Source organism: Leopardus geoffroyi, chromosome A3 (genome assembly GCF_018350155.1).
Source record: "Leopardus geoffroyi isolate Oge1 chromosome A3, O.geoffroyi_Oge1_pat1.0, whole genome shotgun sequence".
Taxonomy (NCBI): Eukaryota; Metazoa; Chordata; class Mammalia; order Carnivora; family Felidae; genus Leopardus; species Leopardus geoffroyi.
This window is the reverse complement of record NC_059336.1, coordinates 77,184,200-77,205,994: the sequence shown is the minus strand read 5'-3', so window position 1 is coordinate 77,205,994 and position 21,795 is coordinate 77,184,200. Positions and strand designations below refer to the sequence as shown.

General features: G+C 39.9%; 1 long non-coding RNA gene across 2 annotated transcripts in view; it reads right to left on the bottom strand.

The window, feature by feature from the left end:
* The window catches only part of LOC123580814, a 242,135-nt gene that overhangs the window by 107,360 nt on the left and 112,980 nt on the right, over window positions 1-21,795 (bottom strand). For both annotated transcript variants that reach the window (XR_006703470.1, XR_006703471.1), the window contains exon 4: window positions 5,161-5,316. This is a non-coding gene — a long non-coding RNA (uncharacterized LOC123580814). The remainder of the gene's footprint in view (window positions 1-5,160; window positions 5,317-21,795) is intronic.

Sequence of the window (21,795 nt, the reverse complement as noted above, 5' to 3'; positions counted from 1 at the left end):
CACGCACTGGGTCCCCAGGACCTCAGCACACGGGCCTTCCCAACTTTGTCATTCACTAAGAGAAAGAAACCGAGCTTCTGATTACCTTTCTTTTGCCTCTTTTCCTTTATGATCAAGGTGACTTATAAACAGCTGCAATAAAAATGATTTTTTTTTCATAAACGTCTTCTCAATAATATCTCTGGGAAAGCAGAGAGGCTAAAAGATACGTGACATTCACAGATTTTGCCCCTGAAGCCACAAAAACCCACACGAGCAATTTCTTCATTTGACCAAAATGAATGGTCATCACAAAAACAAATGTAACTTTGGTATCCCTGATTTGGCTGCGACAGCTTAAGGGCTCAAACTTAATAGACTTCTTCTGACCGATTAGGATCAGTGCGGGTTGCATCATCCCGCTGGAGCCCACAGCCAAGTCCAAACCACAGGCACGGAGCTGCCCTTGATCCATGACCTTAGCATACAAAACAGCGGGCTGGAGAATGTCACAGGACTCCCAGGGAAGGAACTTTGAAGACACTGTTCATTTTGCTTGGTGGTCTTTCACAAAACACAATTAAGCATGAAGAATAGATTGATGCTTAAATAAAATGCCTGACAGTAAAAGCACATTTCTATATTCCAAAGGCCCAAGAAAAGCTGTGCCTAAGAAAGGATTAGCTACTATCAGATGATATTACGACTGGATTAATGATGTTTCACATTCACTCTATTTATAAAAAAAGAGAAGAAAAAAAGAATAGGAGTCTTTTAAGGAGCAGATAAGTGATTTCTATAAACCTTAAAAGCTAAAAGAAAACTCATTTCTAAAAGGACAGTACTTATAATAGTACAGTATTTATTTATAAATCCTTAATTGGAGTATTTTTTTCTTGAACAAAAACTGCTGTACATTTCAGGTAAATTGCTGTTAACATAGTCTGTGGACTGTGGAATGTGTGTGTGCGTGCACGTGTGTGACAGAGAGGGAAGGTGGGGGGAGGGGGAGACACACACACACACACACACAGAGAGAGAGAGAGAGAGAGAGAGAGAGAGAGAGTCTGTATGGATGTTTTATATTCCACCAGGTATTTTAAACCACTCTTATTTTAGGCAATTGTTTTTGTAATAGATACACTAAAGGTGATCATTTTATTTTATTGCTAGTCATTGCTGACTGAAATATTTTGCCAGATGAAAGTAATTACTATGACTATATTACTTCTCTAACCTGTTCCGTGTATTGGATCTTAGGTACTCATAGTATGAAATTCTGTTACCTTGTTTAAAAAAAATGTGATATGATGATGTGCTCTGACCTTACTTATATAAAGACATACCAGTTATTCTGTTTTTTACTCTTTGTATCTTTACATCTCCAGAGATTGTAGGAAAACTCTAACCTTGTGTAGAAATGTAAACACAAGAACAATTGAACAATGCAGTGGCTGATGTCAGTATAAGCAAGGAAACACAACAAATCATTTTGGTCAATGATAATAAATATAAGATATCCATATCGTATCCAAGAAAGGAAAGAAAGAGAGAAGGAAGGAAGGAAGAAGGAAGGAAAGTAGAAAAGAAGGAAGGAAAGGATGGCGGAAGGAAGGAGAGAAGGAGGGAGAGAGGGATCAACAAAGCAGAGCTGATATCAACAAAGTCAATCCCACCAATAAATTGTTGGCCAGCATTACATATGGCTAATATTTATGTATTTGAAATAATATGCTACCTACCTGCTTTACCCTAGAAATCAGTCATGCAGACACAACTATACTGAATTTAGAAGGTTTTATTTGGAAACATGGCCAAAGGAAAATACTGCTGAAAAAAAATAATGTCTGTTAGTTTTCTGTTCTGACCAACTAGCTACTCATCCAGCAAATTCCATCGGAAGCTTCGTGTCCTAACGTTGTAGCCAGACAGAAGAGCAACATTAGATCCAGAAGCACTGATTACAGAAGCAGGGCATGTGAAGTGATGGTAGCTGAGTTCCAAAAAATGAGAAGAGAAGAGAGATCTTCCTGCTCCCTTGATTTTCCTTCACAAACATAATTCTCCCATCCTCCCTCGACACCTGCCACCCCCTAATCTACACTGGGTCCATGAGTTTTCCTCGAGAAAGACATTCGGCTCTCCATAGGGACTTGGTATTGATCCCAGAAGAAGGTTGGAGTCAACTCATTTCAGCTGCCAAGTTCAGAGAAAAGCCATGCTTTCAATGACATATATTAGACATCTGTGGTCCTGACTTGAACTTTTTTTGCAGTGATGAAAGACAGCACTAGACAAGGTTCTCATCTCTCAGGAGACAGGTGGAACGGTGCCACAAAATTTCGTGGGTGTGATGCCACCTGAGAGTCACAATGTGTTGTGATTTCTTCTTCATTTTTTTTTCACCTTTTGATTTTTTTTTTTAATTGAAATCATAGACCATGTTGGCCTGGGTCAAAGTCCTCAAAAGAAGCTGGCTTACTGGAGTCCTGCCAACATTACTGCCAAGAGTTCTAAGAGCTTAGTATTTGCTGCCAGAGAAAAGGAAAATCTTAATCCACAAAGCAACTAATAGACATGTCAGCTCAGTCATTCTGAAAGTCCTCTGTGCTGGCAGGGTATCCCTTACCTTGCCATATCCCCACAGTCCTCAACCCATGCCATCAGGTGGTAGATGAGAGAGGAAGGCTCCTTCTGAACCCCCACTGTTATGAGAAACAATGTTTAGTAGGTGGTTCTAGCACAGGGCTCCAACATGTCACCAAGCCTGCTTGGTTCTACACCAAAATCACATCAAATGAACGACGTCACGATTGCTTCAGTCTGCAGGAATTAAGACCCTAATTCCCCTGACTCTAAAATAAAGCTTCCTCAAATCTGGTCACTCTGACAGCTACAGTAACTCCTGCTAGTGGAGAGCTCTGCACAGCTGCAGCCAGAATTGTGTTTGTTTATGTTCTTATGAGGGATTGGGGTTTGAGGCTTGAAAGGGAGATGTGGGCGGCGTAAGTAGCAGCAAGGCTATCTTTGAAGCAGCGGGAATGGACAGAGCCTCTGAAGGCGCCGGGGAGGGCAGGGGGAAAGAGAGAAGAGCCAGGAGCTCAGGCTGAGCTTGTGGAGCATCCTCTCCAGCAAGGAGAAGAAGGAAGGGAAACACAAAGCGGGAGTGGGCAGCTGACCCGGAGCCGGCTGTGTCACAGAGGCCGAGGGTTGCCCACGGCAGACAGGTCAAAGGCATGATTTGGAGGAACGACCACTGGCCGCCGTGGACTCACACAGATCGGTTTCAGTGGTGTGGCGGTCACAAAAGCGTGAATACAAGGAGGCGAAGGATAAACTGGATGTGAAAGCATGGGAGCAGCACATCACCTGGCTGAGATGTTGGAAGTGGAAGGAGAAAAGTATAAGGTTACCGGAAGAGGCAGCAGGGCCAAGAGAGGGCAATAATTTAAAGCACAAATTATCTGCACAGAAAAACATTAGAAACGTATTTCTAACCAGTCTGGGCTTAATTTAAGGTGAAAAATAGTTGCATAACTATACATTAAATATTTCAAATACTTATGAGAAAATATTATGATATGAAGGTGATGGGAAACTTTGGTGAAACAAAGAAGTATAATAAATAATATTTTTAGCAGGGGCTTTTGAAGTTTATGTAGTTCTTTCGTATATCCTCTAAAAGCCCTATGAGGCAGATCTTTTTGTTATTCCTATTTTCCAGAAACCAATCTGCCCTGGGGTACACATATTGGTGGAGGTGGGACTTATATCTTCCCATGCTTACCCTCCTCCCTTTTTTTCCTTCTATGCCAAATCGATTCTTCAATAGAAGAAAGAGTGATTAAAACTTACTTTTTTATATGACTTTTAATACATTCAGAAGAGATGTTTTTATGTGAACAGATCTTCCTGCAGGTACATCCCACAACCATACACCTTAGCTCTATCTCAAGAGTATTAAACTACTAGCAACTAGCTTAGAAATTACCTTTCTTGATTCCAACAATTCCAACTGCAAAAGTTGTGTCATTGTCTATGTATCTGTGGCAAGTGACAGCAGGAAGGAAAGGGTTGCTACTACATAAATACCATGTGCCCACTCCAGTATTGCTCTCCTATGTGGCATACATAAAGACAACTAATTTTCAAAGATATTACTTGTCTGTACACATCTACACATCAAGACTGACATATGCATGGCTGGTCTGCTGGAATAATCATATCAACTCTTTTAATACCAAAAAAATCGGAAGTAAGGTTTTTATACAGGATAATTAAGCAAGCTAATATAGTAATAAGTGGAATACACAATAAGAATATGTACTAAAATATCTGCTTTGTGCAATGCAGAACTGGTGTTTTAGGAGATTAACAATTATGATCGCCAGCCCTCTTCTGATTCTATAATACTCCACACAATCTTTTTTAAATTACTTTATTAACCTTTCCTCCTAGCACAGAAGTGCCCGATTATAGATAATATTTCAAAATCATCTGAGGTGTAAGTGTGTTTGATTTGCTCGGTAATTATTTGTCTACTTTATTACATTGGCCGAGCACACAAGCTCCTTGACCAGCTTTATTTCAAGTCCAGTTAAGAATAGGGTCATATCATTTTGTGGATCACTTCCCTTTGGGCCCCGACGTACATGAAATTTTCATATTGGAGGGATGGGGACGGTGCACAGAAACTTAGTAGGTTTTAAACATGGAGAAACCATCCCCTGCCCTGTCATTAAAGGTTTCAGGCCCTGGGCTACATGGGAAGAATGTTGTTCACAAGTGAAAGGAAGGTGTTTATTCCCCGCATGATTAGGACACAGGACATTGAGGGCTGAGCATGCAAATGTCCCCTGATGAAGTCTAAAAGCACATCACTCACATCCCTCTGGTGGCCTTACCCAGGGTCTGTATAATCTGTCCCTTGTCATTCGTGGCACCTAGAACAACACTTCTATTTTGATCTGAATCATGAATGCATTTCCAGCACGTATTCTGACCCATTCAAGGCAGAAAGGAATGAGCAGGGGGCAACCACAAGGGGAGATCACAAACATTTTCCTTTTAACAGGGGTCTGGAGGAAAGAGTAATGCCTGAAAATCACACTGGGTGTTGCAGAGGCAAAGTTCTGCCTGTTCCAACTTTACAACTCAGGGGCAAATGAAACTGATACTTACATGTTCTTAAAGACGAAAATGCATTGAGATGAAACCGGACGCTTGGCTTATTCTTGAGGGCCACCACCAGGATAAAAGCACAAAGCTGGAGGACTCTGTTTATTGTCCACAATCAAGAAATTCTGAAATTTCCATATGGAGCAGGATTCCAGGGCTCTGTTAGTAATACAGGATACGGCTGGTCAGCTCAGTCACCCATGGAATTACAGTGTAGGGTATGGATGCCAGTATTTTAGACCCAAACCGAGCATAAAAAACACAAAGTAAAATTCAGTGTCAGCACAAAGTTGACAGCGAATGATTATAACAGCTTCGAAGCTTGAAAAAGAGTGTAAATAACTAGGATCCCCTGCGGGCTCACTCAGCCTGCATACATAACAACCGTGATGGACAGCCTCTGTGGTAAAGTCGGGGAAACGAGGCACTGGGAAGATGCAAAAATTCCGCCAGCAAAGAGCCTTAACTGTCACCTTTCTGACTAAATCAGCTACTTTCATACAGAGGGAGAAACAGAGCAGTAGGCTACGCCTTTGGAAGACCAATTGCCCTTTTGCCTAGGAAGCAGGAATGTTAATTATCGGCTCTTCTGTGGTTATCAAGGCACTGCAACCCCCAGCTTTTGCACTTCACGAACACTCTTCTCCCTGATCTTTAATCCTTGGCGCTTTTAGTCCACAAAAGATTGTTATTCAGAACAACTCTGCCATTTATACAATGTAAAAATCAAGGCAAAAAAAAAAGAACAGTCGGCCATCCCAACTGAACTCTTAACTCACTGGAGCGCTTGGGACTTGAAATTTAATTTTCATTTCTTTTTGTATGCTTCTGCACACCAGCGTGCACACACAAATACCTGCATTCAGCAACGAATGGTTTTCAAGTACTAACAAAACGACAAGCACATCATGGCATGTGGCCTCCAGCCTGGTGTAACAGATGCCACTTTGTGTGTACAGAGTCTCGTCATCACTTGTACTCAGACACTCGAAGGAGAAAAGAAAGCAGCCAGGTCTTCTGCACACACCTAGCTAGCACTCCACAGGTTTGTCATTCATTTACAAGATATTTAATCAATTAGCAAATGATCCCTTTCCCCTTTGTTATTTATGCTGCAGAAGAATCGCATCTCCAAATGAAATGGCAGGCCACTTGTATTGAAACTTTGCCCTTCAAAGGCATTGGTCTTATTTATCTGAATTGAGCAGATGCTTTGCAATGCTAGCCCATTGTAACTGGACTGTTTGCTATTAGAACCTGAGTGAGATTTAAGCTAAACAGAAGAGCATAAATATGACATCCTATAGACATTCATGATGATCAACTGTGCTATATCATCACCAGCCATTGCTACTTACTCATATAGGAAAAGAGGGAGAAAATACACTTGACATTGCTAAAAGGGGAACTACAATCACTGGAAGGGAAGGTGAAGATGGAGTTTACACAGTTACTGACTCTAGAGTACAACTCTGGGGTCTTAAGACGCGATTAAATTACTGCAATGTATACATTCTGTTTACAGGCTCAACAATTCCCATTTCTTTCAGAGCTCCATAGTATATCTGGTACTTCTTTGGAGAGCAAAGATATCAGGCAGCTTTTGCTTAGGGACTGGGTGTTTTTTTTTTTTTTTTTTTTTTTTTTTAATCAGGTCTCCCAGATAACCATCACTGAGGAGAAGATCTAGGTAACCATGGTGTGATGGTAATTCCATCAGATCCTGCTCTGATCTAAGACTGGTCGAAAGAAGGAACGCCTGTAAAACCCCTTCACCTCTTAGGGTGTTAAGATGCCCTCACTGTAAAATACGCAAGTTGAACTATGTGATTTTTTTTTTCTTGTTGTTGTCGCTCCTTGCACAGCTATCGCGTTCTGAATCTCTGCATCCTTCCGTATTAACACTGCTGCTGGGTGGGATAATAGAAAACACCTTCCCCCTCCAGCCAGGGTAAGGGTCTAAAAATAAAGCAAAGAGCCCCCAGAATCATACAAACATTTCAGCAGCCAAATGAGCAGAGTGTCTCTTTCTGTTGCTGTGTTTTTAAGTCAACAATTATGTATGAAATTACTCCTGTGCACACAGAACAACAAAGGCATTTTGGGTCCATTTGTACAGGTGAGAAAATGGGTCAGCTATGTAACACTGAACCCCAGGTGTGCACATGGCAGAAAAATTCTGTCATCTATTGCTTTCATGGAGGACTTCTGGGGCAGGCTCAGAGCCCCACGTAGTCACTTGCCAAGGCTTTAATAATAGAACAGCTACAAGGAAAACTTCCCTAACCCTTTGCTCTGTTGAGAAAGGACTTAAGAATAAAAAGCATTTGAATGTTTTAAAAGCAACTGTGAAACTTAGTAAATGAGAAAATTAGAGAAAGGTCATTATAATATGAATGAATACCCTTAAAAACAAACAAACTAACCCCAAACCTTACTGTGCTTTTTATCTTTCCCAGAAAAAGAATGGTCAAATGCGTACAGAAGCAAACTCTACTTGTTAGCCATGCTGAGCAAAGCTGGATTTGTTCGCTCGCAGGAATGAAAAGCACAACAGTGAATCTTGGAGGCATTATTTCTTAGCAAAATTAGCATAACCCAGCACATCAGACTATTAAAATTTAAAAAGGATTTCAAACTGTCCTCGTATCATCAGCAGAGTCATGTCACAGATTTTTTTATTGGTTCGGCAAGCTAGGTGTAATTGTATCAATATTTTAATGCTTGATGCATATTGCCTGTGATACATTGCTTGCATAAATAAAAAGCACCAATATTCAATTGCCAATGAAATAATCACACATTCTAGATCTTTATTATATCATGCATTATTTAATTACAATAATCAGAGTCCTTTTGAAGGTAAAACAAGATTAAAAAGGTTTTGTTTTATTGGATCTATATATTTGATTTAAACTTTACATGTTAGCTTTACATTAAGAATTTATAAGGCATCAGTTCAAATGGTGCTATTATAAGAGTTTATTTCTTTTATAATTAGTACAGTACTCTTAAAGTACTCCGACTACGAGAGATAATATTTCAGTATTTTAATGAGCTTTTTAAGTGTAATTGATGTAACAATCATTGAATTACACATTTCTACCTGAAGAATAATGAAGGAAACATTTTAATGAGAAATTTAATCATTATTAGCAAATGATCTACTAAACTGCCATTTGCTGACATTTAAAAGCTTAATAGCAGAAAACTGTATTTTTCCTACATCTGCATCAACATCAATGGCGATTACTTTTCTGTTACTCTGATTTCCCAGGTTAACTTCCCACCGTCACTAATTTATTTATAAATTTGAGAAAACTTTCTTTAACCCACAGTTGTCAGACCCTTCCACAAAGTGTGGGGCTTGACACTTAGAGGGATAATTTAAATAAATTAGCCCCTTTTCCAGCCTTCAGCAGTTTTCAGCATAAAAAGGGCTCTTTCTTGTGAGTATTCATGCTTGCATCAGCTTGATTTTGATGAATGCCCTGCGAATTCCCTGATAGTACCTCAGACAGAGAGATCTTAGACCGATGTCAACAAGGGATTTTAAAGCTCCCTCATTTCAAGAACACATCAGCATTCAGAGGGGGACAGACCTGAGTAAGAGGAGCCTACTATGCAGCTTTGCCAACTTCTGGGGTTGGGTTTTACTGCTGAGTTTACAGAAATCTCTGTGTCGTAGGGAGAGAGATTCAGAATGAAGACGTTAGAGTGGAGTCTGTAACACTGTGTTTCAGGGGGTATAAAAAGAATCACGAGATACTACTAGGTAGGCAGGAATTTATGTAGCCCATTGTAGGTTAAGAGAATTAGAAGAAAAGCTCAGCTTTCCAATGGAAGTCTCACGACCTTCCCTCTGATCTTTATCAGGTGTCCATGTACATTGCTAGTTAGTTCCATAAAGGCCAGTCATTTCCAGGACTCCTCAATGGAGTCCTGCTTCTCTTGCTATGTGATTTGTTAATACAAATCCCTTTGTTAATTTGTTAATACAAATACTATGGACTATGTCAATGGTCAATCTAGAGGACAGAGAGGAGTTGAGATAGACACACACTGTTATGTATCCAATGCACAATGAGATTTCTTTCTTTCCCTTTCTTTCCCTCTCTTTCCTTCCTTTCCTTTCCTTTCCTTTCCTTTCCTTTCCTTTCCTTTCCTTTCCTTTCCTTTCCTCTCCTCTCCTCTCCTCTCCTCTCTTCTCTTCTCCTCTCCACCCCTCCCCTCCCTTCCCTTCCCCTCTCTTTTCCTTTCTATTTCTCTTTCTTTTCTTCCTTCCTTCCTTCCTTCCTTCCTTCCTTCCTTCTTTCCTTTCTGAGTTCTGATTTGAAATCCTGACCATGGGCAAAAGAGAGGAAAGAGAAAATGCTAGCGTGACTCATACCAATGTCCTGATGATCACTAAAATCCCTTTTAGTTTACAAATACTAGGTTTCCCCCAGCTACTAACTTTTTCCATCTCAGAATTCTCACAGCCCTTGCTTTTTTTCTGTCTCCTTGTAGAATTTGCTCGTTTCACTTTGCATTGCTGGTATGGACTGAATATTTGTGTCCCCCCTCCAAAATTCATATGTTGAAATCCTGCCCCCCGGTGTGATGAAATTAGGACGTGAGGCTTTGGGGAGGCCATTAGGTCATGAGGATAGAGTCCTTAAGACTAGGATAGTGCTTTTACAGAGAAGACCCCAGGGAACTCCATAGCCCTTTTTGCCCTGTAAAGACACAAAGCAAAGAAGGAAGCCTGAAACCCAGAAGACAGCTCTCTCCCAAACCTGACGGTGCTGGCACCCTGATCTCAGATTTCTAGCCTCCAGAACTGTAAGAAATACATTTCTTTTGTTTGTAAGCCCACAATCTATGGTAATGTGTTCTAGCAGCCCAGACTGACTGGGATACACATTCTCAAAAAAAAAAAAAAACATTAGAATTTAAAAAAGAGAACCTCATTTTTATTTCCCTTATAACTGAGGGAGCTAGATTCTATGGCTGACTCTCCACAGCTATTCTCAGTAGCTTGGTGAAAGCTCCAGCCCTGACAGTTTGTGCTGGGCACCACACCTGGGTGTCCAACATCAGGTCTTTCTAGCTTGTAAACGAGCAGACAATGATGATGTTAGTAAATGGCCTACAAGAGGTTAGAGCACTCATGGAACTATAGACAGAACATCTTTCTTTTTTTTTTTTTTTTTTTAATTTTTTTTTTCAACGTTTATTTATTTTTGGGACAGAGAGAGACAGAGCATGAACGGGGGAGGGGCAGAGAGAGAGGGAGACACAGAATCGGAAACAGGCTCCAGGTTCTGAGCCATCAGCCCAGAGCCTGACGCGGGGCTCGAACTCACGGACCGCGAGATCGTGACCTGGCTGAAGTCGGACGCTTAACCGACTGCGCCACCCAGGCGCCCCGACAGAACATCTTTCAAGTAAAGGGCAGAGCTGAGAAACAGTGTGTCAGCTTACTTTTTGTTTGGGTGACCATGAGGCAGTAAGTGATTGTTGATACTGTTTATTATGGAAGATGTCATTGCCAAAACTCCAAAAAACAAGGCTGACTTACTATATTGGACTATATTTTAAAATTTATTCACCAATCCATTCTGATCCTGCAGTGAAAAACAAGATTACAAAGGACTACTAATAAAGCAGATACCTTCTGCTAATTACACTATGATTATAAATCCTTAATACAGTTGCCTATAAAGGTGACCCATGTGTTACATCCAGAAAGGATACAGGATAGGATAGCACTGACATTTTTTTTTTTATTAAAAAATTATTTTACATTTATTTTTTAGATTTGGATATCATTTGTTCGTAACTATAATATGCGTTCTTGGAGATACAGGACAACTTTCACATTATAATTTAGAATTAAATAAGCATATTTTTTCCAGATCTCCTATGTCAGAAGGAAATAAAGATGCAAAATCAAAGAAAACATAAGTGAATGTCTGACTGGAAATATGAAGGGTATTTTCAGAGAAACTGGGTCAGGATTAATTATTAGAAATTTGTACCAAAATAATATTAGTATGGTGTTATTTAGTTGTGATACTATATACTGAGCTATCAATATGAGCTACCCATATGAGCTACCAAATTTTTATTAACATACAAATTTTTTGGTTTACAATTCAGTTATAGTGATATCTGTCCAATGGAGCAATTTCAGTAAGCTAGTCTCAGGAAAACAAGAGACGTACAACTTGTTACAAGTAGAAAGAAAGAAAGACAGAGTAGGGAGGGAGAGAGGAAGGAAGGATGGGGAGAAAGGAGGGAAGGAAGGAAGACTGAGGGAGAGAAAGAAAGAGAGAAAGAAGCTGTAATGTGCAGCACTAAACCAACGCAAATGAAAAATGGAGTGTTTTCTAGAATGTGGAAGAAGTTTTCCTCCTGAGAACATAATGCTCAGGACAAGAAACAGTTCTATTCAAATGGCAGCACAGTGGTAAAGGGCAAGTGCACAAAATGTATGATAGTTTTGGATGCACTTTAATTCCTTCAAGAGTGCCACCAAATATTCTAGTATTCGAAAGGGTGCCATTAATGAAAAAGGGCACATAGATATAAATCAAAGAAAATGAGAACAAGAATCAATTCAAGTGAAAAATACTTTTTGAACAAAAGCAACAGTATTATTGTAAGTATTTAATGATTCTCTTTACCCTAATCACTCATTTTTATCCATTGTATTGGGAACCCAAAGACTCTAACTCATCCAGTTAGCAAACCAGATATAAACAAATGCTACTTTTAAAATGCATTTCTAAAAGGATCCCTCCAAAGACTGGGGGAGCATGAGATGAAAGCTCATGGGAGTTAACAGTGCCCCTTCAGAGCAGCCTCATGTTGCTGCAACAAAAGTGGTCAGTGACAAGTTCCCCAAACAGCTGCTGGAGCCTGATTCCAATTCAGGAGATTCTACCAATTGCATGAAAGCTTATCAGAGAGGTCAGAAAGCATATTCAATCAAGTGAGTTTCCCTTTCTTTTTCTATCATTTAAGGAAAAATCCACCCCCCCCCCCCACCAATGAAAACCCCCTATGTAATCCCAAGTAAATAGGAGTCCAATTCAGGCTTTGCATCTACTATGTTGGTGCATCATTCCCAGCTTTGATAAAATATTTGAGATGCATACATCTACACTTACACTGCACACACACACTCACCCTAAATGACTACTGCTTGCTTGAGATACACATAATCAATTCTTTTTTGGGGGTAAACTCCTGTGTCCATTTATAGGAAAGAAGAATCACAACTTAGACTTTTCTCACTTTGCGCTTAAGTTTTCTTGTTGTCTTTATCTGAATTAATATTTCCTCCCCGCTTGATCTCTGCCTTCTCGTGTCCTTTTTTTTTCTTCAAGTCAAGCCCAAATCCTGTGGCTTTCCTTTGGTCATCCACAACTAGAAATGAACCTCTCATCTTTAGAAATGTCACAGTACATTTAGTCTGTATAATTTATACATATCACAATATAGCACACTATTTATTGCCTTGTATCGATCATTAGTTTTAAAAATATAGATATTTTCTGTACAACTAGATTGTAAACTCCTAAAGGGCAGGGCTAGGCCATATACTGCAGTTCTAAGAGAAAGGGACCCATATATTCCACTAACTATGCACCCTGAATAAATGCCCCAACCTCAGTATTCTCATCTGTAGCTGGGAATAATAGAAGGGTATGTCTCATCAAGTTGTTCTGCGAATTAAATAAGATAATGCATGTGGTATAGTGCCTTGCATATAGGAAAGTGTTCAATAAAAGTGACCTGTCATCCTTGTTGTTAGTTATTGTCTGTTTGCTCCTCAGGGCCACTCTCTGAGTGCCTTGCACACCACACGTATTCAATGCTGGTATTTTTGATTGCCTGATCAGTGGGTATCTATGGCTTTGGCCACGCAATATCTATTTCTCACTCAGTTAATGGTTCCCTAATTTCTCTCTGCCATTCCTCACTCATTAGTTCTTCCTACATACAGCCTTACCTCACGCAGACTTCCCGTGGCCTAGTGTAAGCCCATCATTCCACCAGACAGAGGAAGGTCCGTGATGCCCAGGGATTGCCTAACAACCAAACTTCCTTTCAATTATTCTTATCTGGGAGTCATTCTGGGAAACCATTTAAGCATATCAAGGAATCACAATCTTTTCCTAGATTTCAAAAACCCCAAGGTACTGAGAGAACACCCTGATAATTAGCCATCCCAGAAGCCCTCAGGTCTAGGAAAGCTCAGACAGCTCTACAAACTTGTCCAGTTGGCCCTCCTATTTGTGGGCCTCACCATTTCACAGTCACTGGAGGTTCATCATTAATCATTCCAAGAGGGTGCCTCGCACATGTTGTTTGAAGGGTAGTAGGAGTTCCATTTGAACTCCAAAAGTGAATTCATCTGAGAATTTGGGCATGTGCAGGTATGTTTAAGAAATGGTGGTATGAGTTTCTTTCTGGTATATGTATTTACCTGAAGAATCAGGTCCTCCCGGGAAAGTGGAGATGTTTGTGCCAGAGCAGTGAACCACATCAAAAGAAGGGCTCCTCTGCCAAGATGAATGACTGAACCCCAGCACTCTGTGGCTACTTTATCCCACATGGGTTCCAGTCACATGGGTTTTTATTTTTGTAGTTCTGTGAATAAATCTTGCTTTCCCCTATTTGTCCTCCATGGATTAGATGAAATGTGACTTCCTTGGAATCCTGGGCTGGGATGCCTACAACAGGAGGGGGGACGAATACAAAGAAGGCTGCACAGAACCTCCCTAAGTTACTCGGCGTTCAAGAAGTCAGCAGCAGTGGTAACAACTGTCCTTATCCTGAATGACACTGCCCTTGGAAAAGGGTACAGGGAATCTTGGCGCAGGCGTTGTTTGGCATCGGGCGTCATGGGGGGTGCCTTCAGGAGGTGAGGCCGTCCTGCACTGGGGCTTCTGGTGTGTACAGTTGTCCTTAGACATCAGACACGAGGACGGTGGATGCCTTCTTCAGTGGCCATAAAGGCTGTTACCTCGACAGGTGCCAGTGAACTGTCACCCTTTCAGCAGAGGCAGGAGAGGTGAGAAACAGGAGTGGAGGACAGGAAAATGAAAACACCTTACCCTCGAGAGAACTAGTGTGAGAAGCCGAAAATCGGGTGCTCCCTGGAAATTCCCAGCACCAGACTTGGGAGGAAGCCTGACATTCTCATAAAGCATGTAGGGAAGGGAGCCAGGAGAACAGCCTTTGGCGATTGTTGCTGTGATTCTGGTCTTCCTCTGGACAGTCAAGGTCTGTGAGGCCTAGAGTTACATACGCCTGGAAGGGCAACATACTCCGAAATGTGTGAAGATATGGCTCTGCTGGCCCCAAAGCGAAAACATTAATTTTGAATAGAAAAAAAAAATGTGCTTTTTTTTTTCCTTTTTCAAACCTGACATCCGTTTCAATGTTAACAACCTAAAGCCTTTCAAAACATGGTGTGAGGACTTAATGCTGTCTTTTGTAATTGCTGAAACTTTATTGAAGATGTTTGGTCCTAAGCCCTGAAGATCAGGCATACAAAAGTGAGCAGTGCATTTAAAAGGCAAATGACCCCGTGAAATGTCAGGCCCGGGAACAATTTTGGAGCTGCAGTTGGTGAAAACTGACAAAAATAAGTACTACATGTAAGCAGTAAAACTTCTCACCAAGTCCTCAAAACTTTATACATGATTTTTGGGGCCTCAGATTTAGTTGTTTGTCTCCCAGATCAAAGCCATGGGTCTATTAAGAAAGATCTATGTCTATTTTTATGGCATGACTTCTGTTTACAGGAGCATAGTATAGAAGTGGTCTGTATACAGCCTTGGCCATAAGTGCTATAGAGAGTAGCTGGGATTTGTGGGGGTTAGTATTATCAGGATAGACTCTCCAGCATCTTTTCTCGCACACCTCACTTCTGCAAGGGACCACTATTGGTTATTCCTAGCAAACACCCATAGGGCACTAAGGTTGAGAACGCTTCTGGCCCATTGGTGTTCATAGTTCAAAACAGAAAATTCAGACTTTGGGTCCTGGATCTTTGTCCCCAACAAGAATGTTAACCTGTCGATGCTTCTGATGAAGATGGAGTAAAAGTGACCACATTTAACCTCTGCCTGAAAAAAACTAAAAATACCAGATAATAATGATGATTTTCTAGGGGCGCCTGGGTGGCTCAGTCGGTTAAGCATCTGACTTCGGCTCAGGTCATGATCTCGTGGTTCGTGAGTTCGAGCCCCGTGTCGGGTTCTGTGTTGACAGTTCAGAGCCTGGAACCTCCTTCAGGTTCTGTGTCTCCCTCTCTCTCTGACCCTCCCCCAACTTGCACTCTGTCTCTGTCTCTCTCAAAAATAAGTAAACATTAAATTTTTTTTAAATAATGATTTTCTAGACATTAGATATCGGGCAATGGGCAGTGATCCCTAAGCAATGGGAATAATGAGATGAGCCCTACAACTGCCACTAACATAGGCTTTGAGAGGGTATTCAGCTGTTGGTAGAGGGAGGGGGGCATCCAGGCAGAGCCCAGCCGAATCCAAGGTTGAGGATACAGAGATACAGAGCCGGGTATGGGGAGACACAGGCAGCTAGAGCCCCCAGGACACCGTTCCAGACAAGAGAGAGCTGCCAGAGGAAGACTCTTGGAGATCTGCAGAGCGGCTCTTGAGTATTTAGCAGAGTACTTACGAGCACAGGCCTGTGATGAAACTGAGGCCGGGGAAAGAAGCAATCAAAAGGATTAGAGAAAACACTGCCAGGTGCCCATACAGCGCTGGGAGAGTACCTACTCCCACCAAGACTGAAAACCTCATAATTCACAGACCATTGTGAGGAGTGCACAGAAGTCTCTTGCCTCACTAGTGGGAGATAACCAGCCCTAGCCTAAACACTGCTCTGGACTCACTTAAAAATCTTAGAAATAAGACCTTTCACAATTTCAAATTTCCAGGTAATTTAGTTGTGTCCCAGAACAAAAGAGAAAAATCTTTATGGGACCACAAAAGTAACGAGCAACCAACAGGGTAAAAGATTACCAGATATGCAAAGTATCAGGAAAATGCTACCTTGATGCACAATGAAATCAATAAATTAAAACTAATCCCAAATAGACACAGATGTTAGTATCAGAAAACAAGGACATCAAACAGTTATTATGACTGTATTCTATATGTTCATGGAGTTCAGAAGAGGCATGGAGGGTAAAAAGACCTAAGACTCCTAGAGGTGAAACAAATCTAGATGGGCTAAACAACGTATTAGTCATTGCAGAAGACAAGATTAGTGAATTTGAAGATGTAGCAATAAAAACCATTCAAAACAAAAGAGAAAAAAATTTAAAGCATCAGTAAGCTGAGGGACAACTTCTAGTTACCTTACATTGAAATCCTATAAAGAGAGAAAAGGGATGGGGCAAAAGAAGTTAGAAATAATGGATGAAATTTTTCTAAATTTAATGAAAACCACAGAACACAAATCCAAGAATTTCAATGAACCCAAGTATAAGAAATATGAAGAAAACTACTCCAAAGTACATCGTAACCAAACTCCTTAAAATCAATGATAAAAAGATAATAGTAAAAGCAGCCAAAAGAAAAAAAAAAAAAAACATATTCCACACCAGGGAACAAAGATGAGAATTCTATCAGATTTCTCTTTAGAAACAAAGTAAAGGGTAAACCAGTGGGGTCTTTAAAGAACCGACAGGAAAATGGCCCCATAAACCCAGAATTCTATACCTAGGGAAAAATACTTTCCAAAAATGCAGGTGAGACAAATATTTTTTTCAGATGCAAAAGAGCTGAAAAACTCAGGACTAGCAGTTCGACATTGTAAGAAATGTTAAAGAAAGCCCATTGGGAAAAAGGAAAATAATACTAAATTAAAAAGAAAAGCTTGCATACGAAAGGAATGGAAAGCACTGGAAATGGCAACACACGAGTACGTATGTAAGAGTCTTGTTTCTTACTGATTAAATCTTTTTAAAAGACAACTGTTTCAACAATAATAATAGCAATGTAGTGTGGGGCATAAAACAAATGCATAAGAAACATGTATGACATCTGTGGCATAAGGACTGAGGGGGGCTCTGAAAGTATACTCTTGTAAGATTCTTATATTCTACCGGAAGTGGTATTGTAGCACCTTATGTAGAATATAATAAGTTAAAGGATGTGTACCACAAGTCCTAAAGAAAGCATATACACAAAAGAGTTATAGCTAGTAAGCCAGCAAAAGAAGTAAAAATGGAATCATAATAATAAGTAACCTAGAAGAAAGCAAAAGAGGGAGAAAAAAGTGAATAAAGAACAGATGAGACAAGCAGAAAACAAATGGAAAGATGATAGACTTAACTCTAACCATATCAACAATCACATTGACTGAAAATGATTTGAATGCTCCAATTAAAAGGCACAGATTGTCAAATTTAATTAAAAAAAAGAAAAACTATGTGTCATTTATAAGAATCACAATTTAAATATAAAGAAACAAATACTTTAAAAGTAAAAGGATGGAAGAAGATATCCCATTCTAATGCTAATTAAAAGAAAGCTGGAGTGACTATGTTAATATCAAACAAAGCAGATGCCAGGGCAAAGAATATATCAGCAAGGGTAAAGAATGTCATATCATAATGATAAAAGTCTCAGTTCATGAAGAGAACATAAAAATCCTAAATGTTCAGGCATCTAATAATAGAACTTCCAAACACGTGAAGCAAAAAACTGAGGACTCCTTGGAGAAACAGACAAATACATAAGTACAATCTATGATTTCAATATCGCTTTCTCAATAATTGATAGAACAAGCAGACAGAAAATCAGTAAGGACACAGAGACCTTACTACAATAGTATCAACCAAATTGACCTAATTGAGAGATATATGTATATACACTCCACCCTATAAACATTAGAATACCCATTCTAATGTTTTCATATTTTTTTAACGTTTATTTATTTTTGAGACAGAGAGAGACAGAGCATGAGCGGGGGAGGGGCAGAGAGAGAGAGGGAGACACAGAATCTGAAACAGGCTCCAGGCTCTGAGCGGTCAGCACAGAGCCTGACGCGGGGCTCGAACTCAGGGACCGCGAGATCGTGACCTGAGCCGAAGTCGGACGCTTAACCGACCGAGCCACCCAGGCGCCCCAGAATACCCATTCTAATACATACCAAGATTAACCATATTCTAGGCCACAAAACATGTCTCAGTAAATGTAAAAGGATTCAAGTCTTGCAAAATATGTTTTCTAACCATGAGAAAATTAAATAGGAAATCAAAACAAAAAGATTTCTGAAAAGTTCCCTTACATTTGGAAACTTTAACACATTTCTAAATAAACCATAGATCAAAGAGGAAATCAAAAGAAAAACTAGGAAGTAATTTGAACTTAATGAAAATGGAAACACCACGTATCATTAATTTGTGTGCCCAGTAAAGCAGTACTGGGGTGGGAGATGGGTATTAATAACATGAAATGTCTGCATTAGAAAAAAAGAAAGATCTTAAATTAATAAACTCACTGTCCACTATGAGAAATAAAAATACCACCACACACATAAAAATAGGATCAATTTAAAAAGTAAGCCAAAGGAGCGAAATAATAAATATCAGAACAGAAATCAATGAAATGGAAAACAGAAAAATAGGAGAGAAAAATCAATGAAACAAAAACAGGTCCTTTGAAAAAAATCAATAAAATTGGGACACTTCCGGCCAGACTGATTAGTAAAAAACAGGGAGAAAAGGCATAAATTACCAATTTTAGGAAAGGGAGAGGCGGTGTCATTAAAACTTTCCATATATTAAAAGGATATGGGAATATTGTATCAACTTTATGTCAATAAATTCAACAACTCAGACAAACAGGAAAGTTCCTTAAAGAAACAAACTACCAGAACTCACTCAAGAAGAAAAAGATAATGTGAATAAGTCTATGCATATTTTAAAATAGTATTTTTAAGTTTTAAGCTTTACCACAAAGAAAATTCCAAGACAAAATGACTTCATTGTTGAATTCCAAACATGTAAGAAAATAATACCAATTTCACACAAATTCACCCATAAAATTGAAATGGAGGAATCATTTCCCATCTCATTTTATCACCCCAATAATAGAAAAAAAGACAGATATTATAAGAAAACTACAGATCAATGTTCCTCATGAACACGATACAATTTGTTTTAATTAGCAAATGGAATTTTCTGGAAATATTTTGCTTGATGAACAAAATAAATCAAAGCTAGTAAAACCACACAGAGTAAGGTCTATGATGCTATCACGTTGTCAACTCCTCCAGTAGAATAGCATTTTATATAACTAAGTTTCTCATTTCCACAAAGTCAAAAAAGCAGTAATTCTCTTCATTCACTAAAGTGACCATGCTTTGGACATTGAGGAGGGATAAAGTAGTGGTTAGAACACAGATTCTGAAGTCAGACTGCCGGGGATTAAATTCCAGCTCCACTTCTTACTACCTTTATAACTTGTGAACATCGCTTAACTTCTCTACACATCAATTTCATCTGTCTTAAAATGGAGATGATCTATCTCTTTCTCATAGGGATGTTGTGAGAAAGAAATGATTTAATCCTTATAAAATGTAGAGAACAGTGGAGTGCAGCATGGAGAACACAGTAAGGCTCGCAAAGGCTAGCAAGGAACAGTGGCAGAAGTAGGAGTGACTGTGTCATAGGAATAGCCATGAATGACAGACATTGAACAGAGTTTGGAAGAATTTTATACTTGGTGTTACACCAGGAAGACAGTGAGGGACAAGCACACTACTAACAGGCAACAGTGTAAACAAGCACTTAGTAGCCAAAAGGTTATTGGTATTTTCCATAAACTGTGATTAAGATAATACACGTTGAGGGGCACCTAGGTGGCTCAGTTGGTTAAGTGTCCGACGTCGGCTCAGGTCATGATCTCACAGTCCATGAGTTCAAGCTCCATGTCGGGCTCTGTGCTGACAGCTTGGAGCTTGGAGCCTGCTTCGAACTGTGTGTCTCCTTCTCTCTCCGTCCCTCCCCCAGTCATGCGCGCATTTTCTCTCTCTCTCTCTCTCTCAAAAATAAATAAACATTAAAAAATTTTTTAAAAAAGATAATGCATGTCGACGGCAGAATATATTTTTAGGACATGTGGGGAAGGGGAAAAAGAGGAAGTGGTAAACAAGATAGGAGTTAAAAGCTGGAAATTGAGACCAGATCATGAAAAGCCTCCTGTGCCATGCAAAAGCAGTGCAATTGGATCCCTGTGAAGACAGAAAACCACCGAAGAATTTAACACGAGAGCATCATAGGCAGGTCAAATGGATCCAGGAGAAGAAAGCAGAAGTGAGGAAAACTTGCTATGATGCTGTAGAAGTTTCCTTTTGCTGTTTGTAACAAACTGCCACAAATTTAGTGGCTTAAGACAACACAAATTTATTTTCTTTGAGTCCTTGTGTTAGAAGTCTGGCACCAGTCTCACTGGGCTGAAATCAGGTGGTTGGTGGGATTTCCTTCCTGCTGGAGGCTGTGGAGTAAATTCACTTCCTTGTCTTTTCTAGCTTCCAGAGGCCACCTGCTTTCCTTGGTTTGTGGTCCCTTCCTCCATCTTCAAAGCCAGTAATGAGACCCTCTCATCACACATCACTCTGGCCTGTTTTGCTACCTCTTCCACTTTTAAAGACCCCCGAAATTCAATTGGACTCACTCCTGTAATCCAGGATAATCTCCCTATTTTCAGGTTACCTGATTAGCAACTTTAATTACATAGGCAACCTTAATTTCCCCTTGCCATGTAATGTAACATAATCACAGGGTTTGGTGACTAGGACACGGATAGCTTCAGGAAGCCATTATGCTTCCTACTACAGAAGTTATTACAAAATTTCAGGTAAGACAGGGTATGGGTTTGAACAAAGGTGGTGGTAATAGAAACAGATGGGAAGGAATACATTAAAGAGTGTCTTTAGATGCATAAGTAAAAGAATACATTCATTCATTTGGGTGGGTCTGGAGGGTACAGAGGACATGAGGGAGAACGGGAGATTACAGATGTCTCCTAGTTTATTAAGTTTAAAAAACTGGTGAAAGATGATGTCATTAATTACTGTGAATACAGTTTCCACTGTGTGATTTATAAAGTCCTCATAGAATGTTAGGAGTGAGATGCCCACAAGGTTGCTGGAAATTGGGTCTGTAATTCAGGAAAGCAGTAATACAGCTGACCAAGATCTGAGCATTGGGCATGTAATATTGGCATGAAGTCTCAGAATAGCTGCTATAAATTACCAAGCATCCTAAAGACATAACACGCACATACTCACACTCGATATTCAGTAGCTTTCATTGGTACTAACTGGTACTTAACATGACAAAGTGAAGATCTATCTTAAGAACAAAATGTAAATGATCTACTGTATCTGCAACTGAATCTTGACAGGGAGCACATAAGAGGAGCAAAGACTTACGAATATAATGGTGAACGCTTACAGAGGTGGCATTTCCTAGCCCCCAAAATGTGGAAATGCCAGCTGGTAAGGAAATGTTCTACTCAAAGAAGCGAAGAATTGTGACATGGGCTGCAGCCCGTGACTGTCCAGCCCCAGATTCTCATGTTTTGTCTCTCACAGGAACAC